Source organism: Lepidothrix coronata, unplaced genomic scaffold (assembly GCF_001604755.1).
Source record: "Lepidothrix coronata isolate B3197 unplaced genomic scaffold, Lepidothrix_coronata-1.0 Scaffold1, whole genome shotgun sequence".
NCBI lineage: Eukaryota > Metazoa > Chordata > Aves > Passeriformes > Pipridae > Lepidothrix > Lepidothrix coronata.
In genome coordinates this window covers 13,668,618-13,677,609 of record NW_016690181.1, presented here as the reverse complement: position 1 = coordinate 13,677,609, position 8,992 = coordinate 13,668,618, and positions in this window count along the sequence as shown.

Here is an 8,992-nt window from a genome sequence, read left to right as displayed (position 1 = left end):
AGGCATCCCACAAGTATTTGTGGATGGCCTAAGCCAGCACAGCTGCTGAGAGAAGAAACCTCTGCTCAGCCTGTATCACTGGCTTATTTGTGCTGGCATAAGGATTTGTAGAATTGCACAATGAAGCTGACTGGGAACCATTCAGCTGGAAGCAAACCTAACAACAACAAGTTAGTTCCCCTAAAGCCACAGCTTTCAGCAGTGCAGACAGACTGTTGTTCATTGAACTCTGCTCTCCCAGAGGGCTGGAGAAGGAGGTTAAGGTCACTGCTCTGCAGAATGGCTACCTGCCATTGTCCCTTTTAGACAAGTTCAAGTGCATCTGGAACAATGGATTCCAGTCCTGAAACACTGACTCCATGGACCTCAGTAGGGTGTGAGGGAAGGAGGGGAGGGACGTGCAGGAGAGAAACCTGGGCCATGGGGAATTTGCTCTGTTGAGTAAAGATGTAGGAGGTCATAGATCAAGCACTTCACCTTTGGGATCTTTGCCAGGCCTTGGCAAAGTCAGATTTGGTTTGTGAAATCCAAAAACTGCTCACAGAGCTTTTTTACCCTGGGTATCAACTGATGAATAATGAATGCTTTTATGTTCTGCCATTCTCTCAATTTCTGTTGCTGTTACTAAAGTTGGCTGACTTAGAGAGGTTTTCTCCTCTCACCTTGGTGTCTGTAGCCAGATCCTCTAGGAAAGTCAAACTCCTGGATATAATTCACTACCACAGGAAGTGAAAAATCACAGTGTTTACTGCATATTGCTAAGAGTGAAAAAAACCTCTGAAAAGAAACAGCATTATTGATCAGAAAGGTCCTTTTTAACTAACAAAAGTGTTCAAAAGTATTTTTACTGAAGCATTTGAAAAAACATACATATTTAGAAGCAGAATAGCCTAGTTTAGGATTGTGCTGTTATATCTCAGAAACTTCAAGGCAGGTCTGTGGCTGGAAGGGTAACTGTGTGGAGAAGCAGCAGCCACTACAAGAAGCCAGGTTGATAAGGAAACAGAAACTCCCTCATGGCATCCCTTGCCCACCTGATCTGTCTTTTAGATGAATCATGAAGCAGAGGCCACTTCCACTTCCAGATGTCAATTCTCTCTTATTATTTCCCACGACCATAAGAGTTTTAGCCTTCGTGTCTGTCTTAGCTAAATACTCTTACTAATTCTGTTTCCCTTGTATAAATTCCCTGGCAGTTTTCAGTTCAGTTAGTTAAATAAACCATCATTTCCTGCCTCAAATGTCAACTATTGTGGCCCAGGGTTCCCTAAGGGTCTCACTGCCTTTGGATCAGCTGCTTCACAATCTGAGCACATTCACCTCCTTTTTAAAAGCATTTTCTCTGCTTTTTTTTTTTTTGCATGAGGACTTCCCTTGCACAGGAAATCCAAGCTTTAACAGTAAAGATAATAGACAAGTTGTTTTCTTTAGCATCAGAGGGATTACAGGAAGCAATGCAGCTATGGCACTGAATCGTAGATTCAGCAAGCTCTAGTTCATGTCACTCAAAGGAGACATCCTTTGTGGGGGTTTCAAACAGTCGAGGGGCATTGCAAAGTTATGAGTCAAGATTTGTACTCTCTTCTTGGAAACTGGAAGTCTCCACCACATCACATCATCTATTTTGGCCTGTATTCCCAGGCTGCATCCCTATATGGGTTTCTGGACCTCTGCTTTTTGTTAAACAATCCTGAGACCATTTGAAGATACCTTTGGACTTTCCTCTACAGGTGAGGAGGTCAGGGTTCCTTTATCAGGCAAACTGCTGACCCAACAACGAGGTGCAAATAGCTGCAGATTTTGAAGTTGCAGTTACAAATTTGACTCTTAACTTTTCCTGAGAATTAGTGTGCTAGAGGTGGGGAATTGATACCTTCCTTCCTGGTAAGTAATAACTGAGAAAACAGTCTCTCGTATACATCGCAAATACTACTCAGCACTTACTTCCTCCTGAAGAGGTCCTGAAGGTGTTGCTGTGTTTGAGCAGTGGAATGAAGGAACTGATCCCTGTTGGGTCTAGTGGTACAGAAATGCAGTGTCTGACATAGACTTTTCACTCTGAAGAAGCTCCCAATGTACTTGTTGGGTAGTGCTCGGTTTATCCGGTCTGCAGGTCCCCTCTCGCCAGCTGGATTCCTGCCTCCATTCAGATCCACACTGTAGGGACCGGGAGCAAAGGCACAGAGCTGTTGGAATGTTTTGAAATACAATATAAGTAGTGGCATTAGCCTGAACACCGATGGCAATTCTTATCTAATGCAACAGTAATACTGTACACCAGAAGCAACAGTATGTCTTTCTTAAACAAGAGAATCCATGACTCTTGAACATTTTTCCAAACACCCGGATACATGAAGAGTCCAAGCAAAGGCTGAACTATGGGGGGACCAGCTGAGTGCTTGGGGCCCTGGCTGTGAAGCTGGGCAGCTCTCCATCCACCTGTGTGGTAAGGTAAGGAGGTCTCCTGTCCTCAGAGAAACAACCATGCCTGGGTGTTGCCAGAATGGCCTGTGCCTGCTCCTCACCTCCAGGTTCCTTCCTGTGTGAATGGGCTCAGTGATGAGGGCAGTGCAGACAAATTATGATGGCTTGTTTAGACACAACACATTCAAAATTAAAGGTCAAATCCCAAGATCCTTAGCAAGGCAAAGTTCTTAGCCAAGCATGTGTTTTACAACCTAGGCCACACTGGGTAACCAATTTGTCAGTGGGAGAACTCACTGATTTCTCTAGAGTTACCTGAACAATAACTGACTTAAATACTATCATTGTAGAGGCCCCCAACACTTGTAAAAAGATGACCTTCTTGATGTCTGCTTGGTATAAACTCTTGTCCCAAAATTTTCCCAAAGCCTCCACAAAAAAGCAAGTCACTGATTCTTCTAATTTATGCTTTTTGAATCTAAAGCAATGAGAAGCTCTCGATTGCAGAGCAGACCAGCCTCACAGGGCAAGGGTGTTCTCTGGGGGAGGCCAAGCCCTCTCCTGCACTGCTCAGGGGAAGGGAGCTGTTGCTCTTTCTTTGCTGATCTCTAGAAGAATTCAGTTTTCTCTACCTCATTCTAGTTGTCTTCAATTTTCTGTCACCTCCTGGCACTTGTCATATAATACATGAGTTGCTGTGATATTAAAGAAAACAAACCCCAGTAACAGCATCATTTTTCTTTCCCAGTTTGAGTGTTACAGAAAGTTTGCTGCTTCTTGAATCTTCCATGTCAAAAAGCCCCATCAAAACCCACTTAGAAGCCCTATCACTTTTGCTTGTAGGGTAATATATTTGAGGCCTTATGTTGCTGCATGAATGAACATTGCCAATGAGAAACTTAGTACCAGTTCTACTGGCATTGAAATTCAAATCTGTATGGTGTGGGAGACTCAGCTTGAAAAGTATTTGTAAATACTTAGGGAAAATATTTATTTTTAGTTGGAATAAAAGGAAAAGTTTACAACTTGGCTTTGTGACAGAGAAATCCGTTTCTGGAGCTAAAACTAGGGTATGGAATTGCTATTGACATCTCTTCTCCTTTATCTAGTTACCTGAAATTTGAATGAGAAAATCACTTACAACCCAGCTGGGACACGTTCAAGCGTTTGCTGATAATGCCTGGGGCAAATTCACAACTCTGACATTTAATGAGCACAACCGATGGCTCTGAGGCGTTTGACTAGCTGCCAAATTGATATGTCTGTGTATCCCATCAGTGGCTGTTATATCTCATTTGGGTTTGGGTTTTGTGTTTTTTTTTCCTCTGATCTCTGTCAGATTGATTTTTGGCCAGTTTGTTTGGTAATCGTGCTGAAGCACTGCAAAGCGGACACGAGTAGGAACAATGCTAAGCAACCAGATGTAAAGAGACTGGAGCAATAAGAAAATGTATTTGTTTTTCACTGTTTAAACATGATATATCAGCCTGGAAACTGTCTTGCAGGTTATACTGCATTTCCATTAAACTAATCCAGAGCACAAACACACCACACAATGTGGTCTTATAAACACACCTCCTGCAAATACCCCCTGCATGCAGGAAGTGATACAGCAGGAACAGCTCAGGTGACAGTCACTGGAGACACAGATGGAACGAAGGACTGTCTTAGGACGACTGGGATATTATGCAACATATATCAGTTCTAGGTAGGGCTACATTTTCCCATGTGTAAAAGATCTCCATCCACCTGTCAGCAGCTGCTTTGAGATCCTGTGGTATCACTGGAGCACTGGCAGAACAGACAGATGAGAAAAGTGCCAGGAAAGAGGGGCTGAAGGGAGGACTTCAGCTGATCAGCTGGAATATTGCATGAATGCCAAATTTGTGCCACAAGCAGAAAATTAAAGGTCCTAAACACAAAATTAAGACCCTAAATACAGACAGATAAAAAACCGAAAAGCCCTGATGTGGTGGATCATGACAGATACTGCACTGTTCACATCTGGAGTTGCAGAGCCTGGCCCTTCACTGCCATATTGTTGGGCCATCAGACAGCATTGCCCCATTGTCCTCCTCTACATTATCCAAAAAACTTCTGCCTCTCCTCCAGCGATGAGGAAGATAGGAACTGTCAGAGAGTGGGGAAACACAGCCTACCTTCTTCACTGCTGTTGATTTTACTGATGAAGTGACTTGTAATAAGTAACTTTAGGTCAACACCTCTTGAAAAAACTGAGAGAAGGTCTTTGCTGCATCCCCACCCCAGCGTGTAAATGTTGCCTTTCCTTGCCAAATCCAAACCCTTTATGCTTTTCCTATGAAAGCATCTTTTTTTCCTGCTCTGAGAAAGAGAACATGCTGAGCAGAACAGTATAAATTGCGTCATTAGGTGGGATAATATTTACCAGACCTGATGCTGCCAGTCATGAAGCTGCTCCTCACTGCAGTATTGGAAAGTAGCTTCTGAAGCAGCACGTCCAATCCATGGACCTCTCTCTGGCATCTCCTGTGTTTACTTTAACACATGTCCAAGATAAACACCTTCATCTCCACTCTTTTAGCCCCCCCTTTACTTCCTTCAGCCTTATCTCCACTTCTTGAAGCTGTCCTGGGCCTCTTGGCCCAAACTCCTGGTTTAGTAGCTGCTCTCCTGACTGTTCAGGCCACCTCTTCAGCTCAGTTACCCAGAAGAGAGCAAGCAGGGAATCAGGAAAACACTGGCTCTGCCACTGCCAGCTGAACTGGAAAGATCCCTGGCTGCTTGCTGAGCTGCTCCCAGGGCACTGATGCACTGCCCTCTGGTTAGGATGTCCATTGCAGACCCCACCTGGAGCTCCCTTTACCCAAGAAGGTGGGACAAACCCTGTACAACAGAGCTCTCGGTTCAAGAGTTTATGTGAGGTTAATTCCACCGTCATTGAGTTAATAGATTTTCTTCAATGCTGTTTTATATCTGATGGTCAGAAAATTTTAGGGATAAAAATGGCTATAGCCCACTCTTGGAAAGGAGAGAATTTTTACTTTGCTTTGTAAGGTTTATTTCTAGGCTTGTGACTTTGCAAGAAGAAAATCAATCAAAATCACATCATTCTGATTCCCGTTACACCCTTTTTGTTCTTTTCTCTCTTGACTTTAGAGGTTGCTATTTTAACAACTGTTTGCAGTTGAAATCAATGCCATGCAACACTGAAAAGGCTGAAATCCTAGTTTTCCTGAGGGAAAACATTCCCCCACCCATCCCTATGGGACAGGACAGAGTTCAGCAGCTCCAGATGCCTCTTAGAGATGCTGTTTTCATCTTGTCTCCTTCCCCATGTTATGCTGGACATGGTAATTCACAGCCACAGCAGGCTTCCATGCCTCCAAATACAAGAATCTGCCGAAGTACAGGGACCTCAAAGAGCTGAGGTACAGGGGAATGTGGTGGTTAAATGCTGTTTTATGTGTTATGTTACTGTGGTCTATTTTAAGCAGCTGTGATTGCTGTGTATTGCAACCCTAAGTCACCTCTGAAATTATAGTTGCAAAAATGAAACTGAAAAACAAATTAATTGGATCCACAGAGTAGCTCAAAAGGAATCCTGTCTCAATATTTATAGACCAAATAAACATAAACAACTGTAAAAATGTCTTTGTGTTCTCTCCAGTTAAATACAGACCCCTCTGCTGCCGATGCTGTGGTTGTACAGTAAACATCCCAGCATCTGTGCTGTGAATAGTTGTTGCTGGGACTTCATGGGTTTTTAGGTCAGCACAACAAACATTTTATGGTTGTTACAAAGTGCAAGGACTGCCAGTTCCCACCCAGTCTTCTGTGCTTGAATCTTCTTTTCACTTAAATCCTTGTTGTGGTGGTGTACCTGTGATGAAATTAGTTGCTTGCTTATAGGTGCTCCTGATTTGTGTCAGTGAAAGTAAGAAGAGCATCAGTCCACTTGCACTCTATTTTCTTGGCCAGTATAAAAGAGAGTCAGCCCAAAGCAACATAACTTCTCTAGTTGGTGAAGCAATACAGTTTCTCATCTTACAGGTTGCTTTGTTGCCTTTGTTCTCTGCTGACTGTGCATGCAGACGGGATTTTTCATATGTTTGCTCTTTGATTTTATGTTTTCTCATGCCCAGTCTGTCTAACTGCCTTTGCTTTTCAGTTACTGTTTCTCAAAATGATTCCAACCACTCTCTTTTGCCATCTGAGAGGAAAGGCACAATTACATTATTGTACTGAGTGAATGCATTTTTTCACACATGTAGCTGAAGGGGAGATTATTTAAATATCTGAAATACTCTCCTAATTGGAATAATGACATGGTAGGAATGGGAGTGCGAGGAGAATTTAATATTCAGGTTCCTGAATTTCAGTGAATGAGTAATCAACATTCCATCACTTCCTACTAGGTTAAACAGTGTTTTAAGCAAGTGGTTACGGTAAAAACACAATTTGACTGCATTAAAACAAAGGGAAACCCAAGTATGGCTATTTCTGGTGATCTTTAGATTGTGTGAAACCTTTGTGGATCCCTAGTAAAGGAGAGGCTCTCTTGAAATGCTGTTGGCTGGCTGGTACCTCAGGGCTGCCCACCAGCCCCTGCCCCCTGTTTGCCCCAGCCATCCTGTCTCTCTTCACCTTAGAGCTGGGGTCAACACCAGCGCTCGGAAGCCAATGTTCCGAGCCAGATTGAGGGGGTGATTTGGGTTAAAAAATAACCCAGCAAAGTATGCTTGCTTGTCTCCATGCGTGCACATTGAAAGGCTCAGTTTCCCCATGTGATTCATGAAAAGGCTGTATCAAGGTCTGTGCTGGCACAAGGTGCAGGCAGGCGCAAGGGGGGAAACGGAACAACCCCAAAGAGCTGGGGAGGAAAATTGGCTGATATTGCTGCCAAATATTTTATCTTCTGAAGTCACTGTCTTAGACCAGAGCAATTGCATTGGTTCAGGTAGCCTGTACCTTAGCAAGGCTGGTCTATCTTTATGTCTTGGTTTACAGCTTTATTCTTATCAACAGGCTGGTCATTTTTGTGGTCTGTTTATTGCTATAAAGTCCATTATATGCAGTTACTCAGAAGTCAGTGTGTAGTGGTCTAATATAATCTAATAATTTTTACATACAAAATGTAATTTTCCTGTCATCCTGCACATTCACAATAATTGCATCAGCACTCTTAATCATTTACCTAAAAGAGCCTTTAAGCAGTTCTGAGTGATTAAGCACTGTTGCCGCTACTCTCTTTTGCATCCTCCAGTACTATGTTTTTCATTTTATGGTTTCTTTCCTGCCAATTGTTTCTATAATTAACTTCATGGGGCTTGATCTGAAGCCCATGGAGGTGACTGCACAGGCTCTCATTAACTTGAATAGGCTGCAGATCAGACCTCCTGTAAATGCTTTAATAGCCACAGGTCATGGACTTGAGATTCAGAACACTCATTTTACTCTGTGTTTCTATCGCTCTTTCAGCTAGCTCCATGCAGAAATGCAAACTGTCCTAGGTACAACTCTGAAAAGTAAAAGTCTATACTACACTTATTACAAAAGTACTTAGAAATGCCAACCTCAGCACAGGTTGCACTGTGCCTCACTCAAGCACCCAGCAAGCGGCAAATTGAGAGACAAACAGGCCGTTTGTGGCAGAACTGAGACTCAAATCCAGGTAACATTAAGTTCAAGCTTAGTGCCTGTTCTCTTCCCTGCTCCCAGTTATGCCTCTCGTTCTGCTGAGGCACAGCAGCACATGTACCTGTGCAAGTGCAGTGTTCTCTAATCCTTTCTGATAATGATATTAATCCAAAAGAAAGGGCGGACACTTCGGTGTTTCTATCTACCCCTGTGCTGTTTGCTTGCACAGCAGCAATTATGGACTCTGCCACTGACGGCATGAATAAGTCTTTCCAGTGTCTCCCTGATAAGAAGACACTGCAAGAGATCATGTGTACATGTCTCGCAGGGCTCAAAGTTTCCTAATCCTTTTGCCATTCAACTTTTCAGCATTATCAGATGCACTGCAATATCCAGCCTTGGAGGAACGCTTGAGCTGAAGGGACTTTTGCTGCCCACCTTATACAGTCCTGCTCAAAAGCAGCCATCCATGACCAAGTGTAGTAAAAACATAAACATTCCAGCTCAAGCTGAAGCAAATCCTTGTTGCCATTAATTACTCAGAACAAACACTGGCAATAGTGCATCGTCCCTGCTGGAAAATATACCATTCTCTCACAGTGAGAAAGTTAACTACAAAGTTAGCTTTAGCTGCTAAAAGAGTTATATTTTTTCACAACAGTAGAATGAACACACATGAGTTATCATGAGGTGAAAAACAGGCACTTAGGAGCAGACTCTGAAGTCAGCAGTTTGGGACAGACATTCGAGCTGATCTCAGCAAAACCACATAGTCTTCTGACTATTTCCACCTCAGGAAACAAATGAACATTAACCATTCAGAAGTTTGAAAAACTAAAAAAGATTAAAAAAAATAATTAAAACCTATTTTTAGAAATCAAGTTTCAAGTCTCTTCTTTAAGCATCTTAAACATTTGTAATTCATCTACTGATCTAAATGCAGATTCAG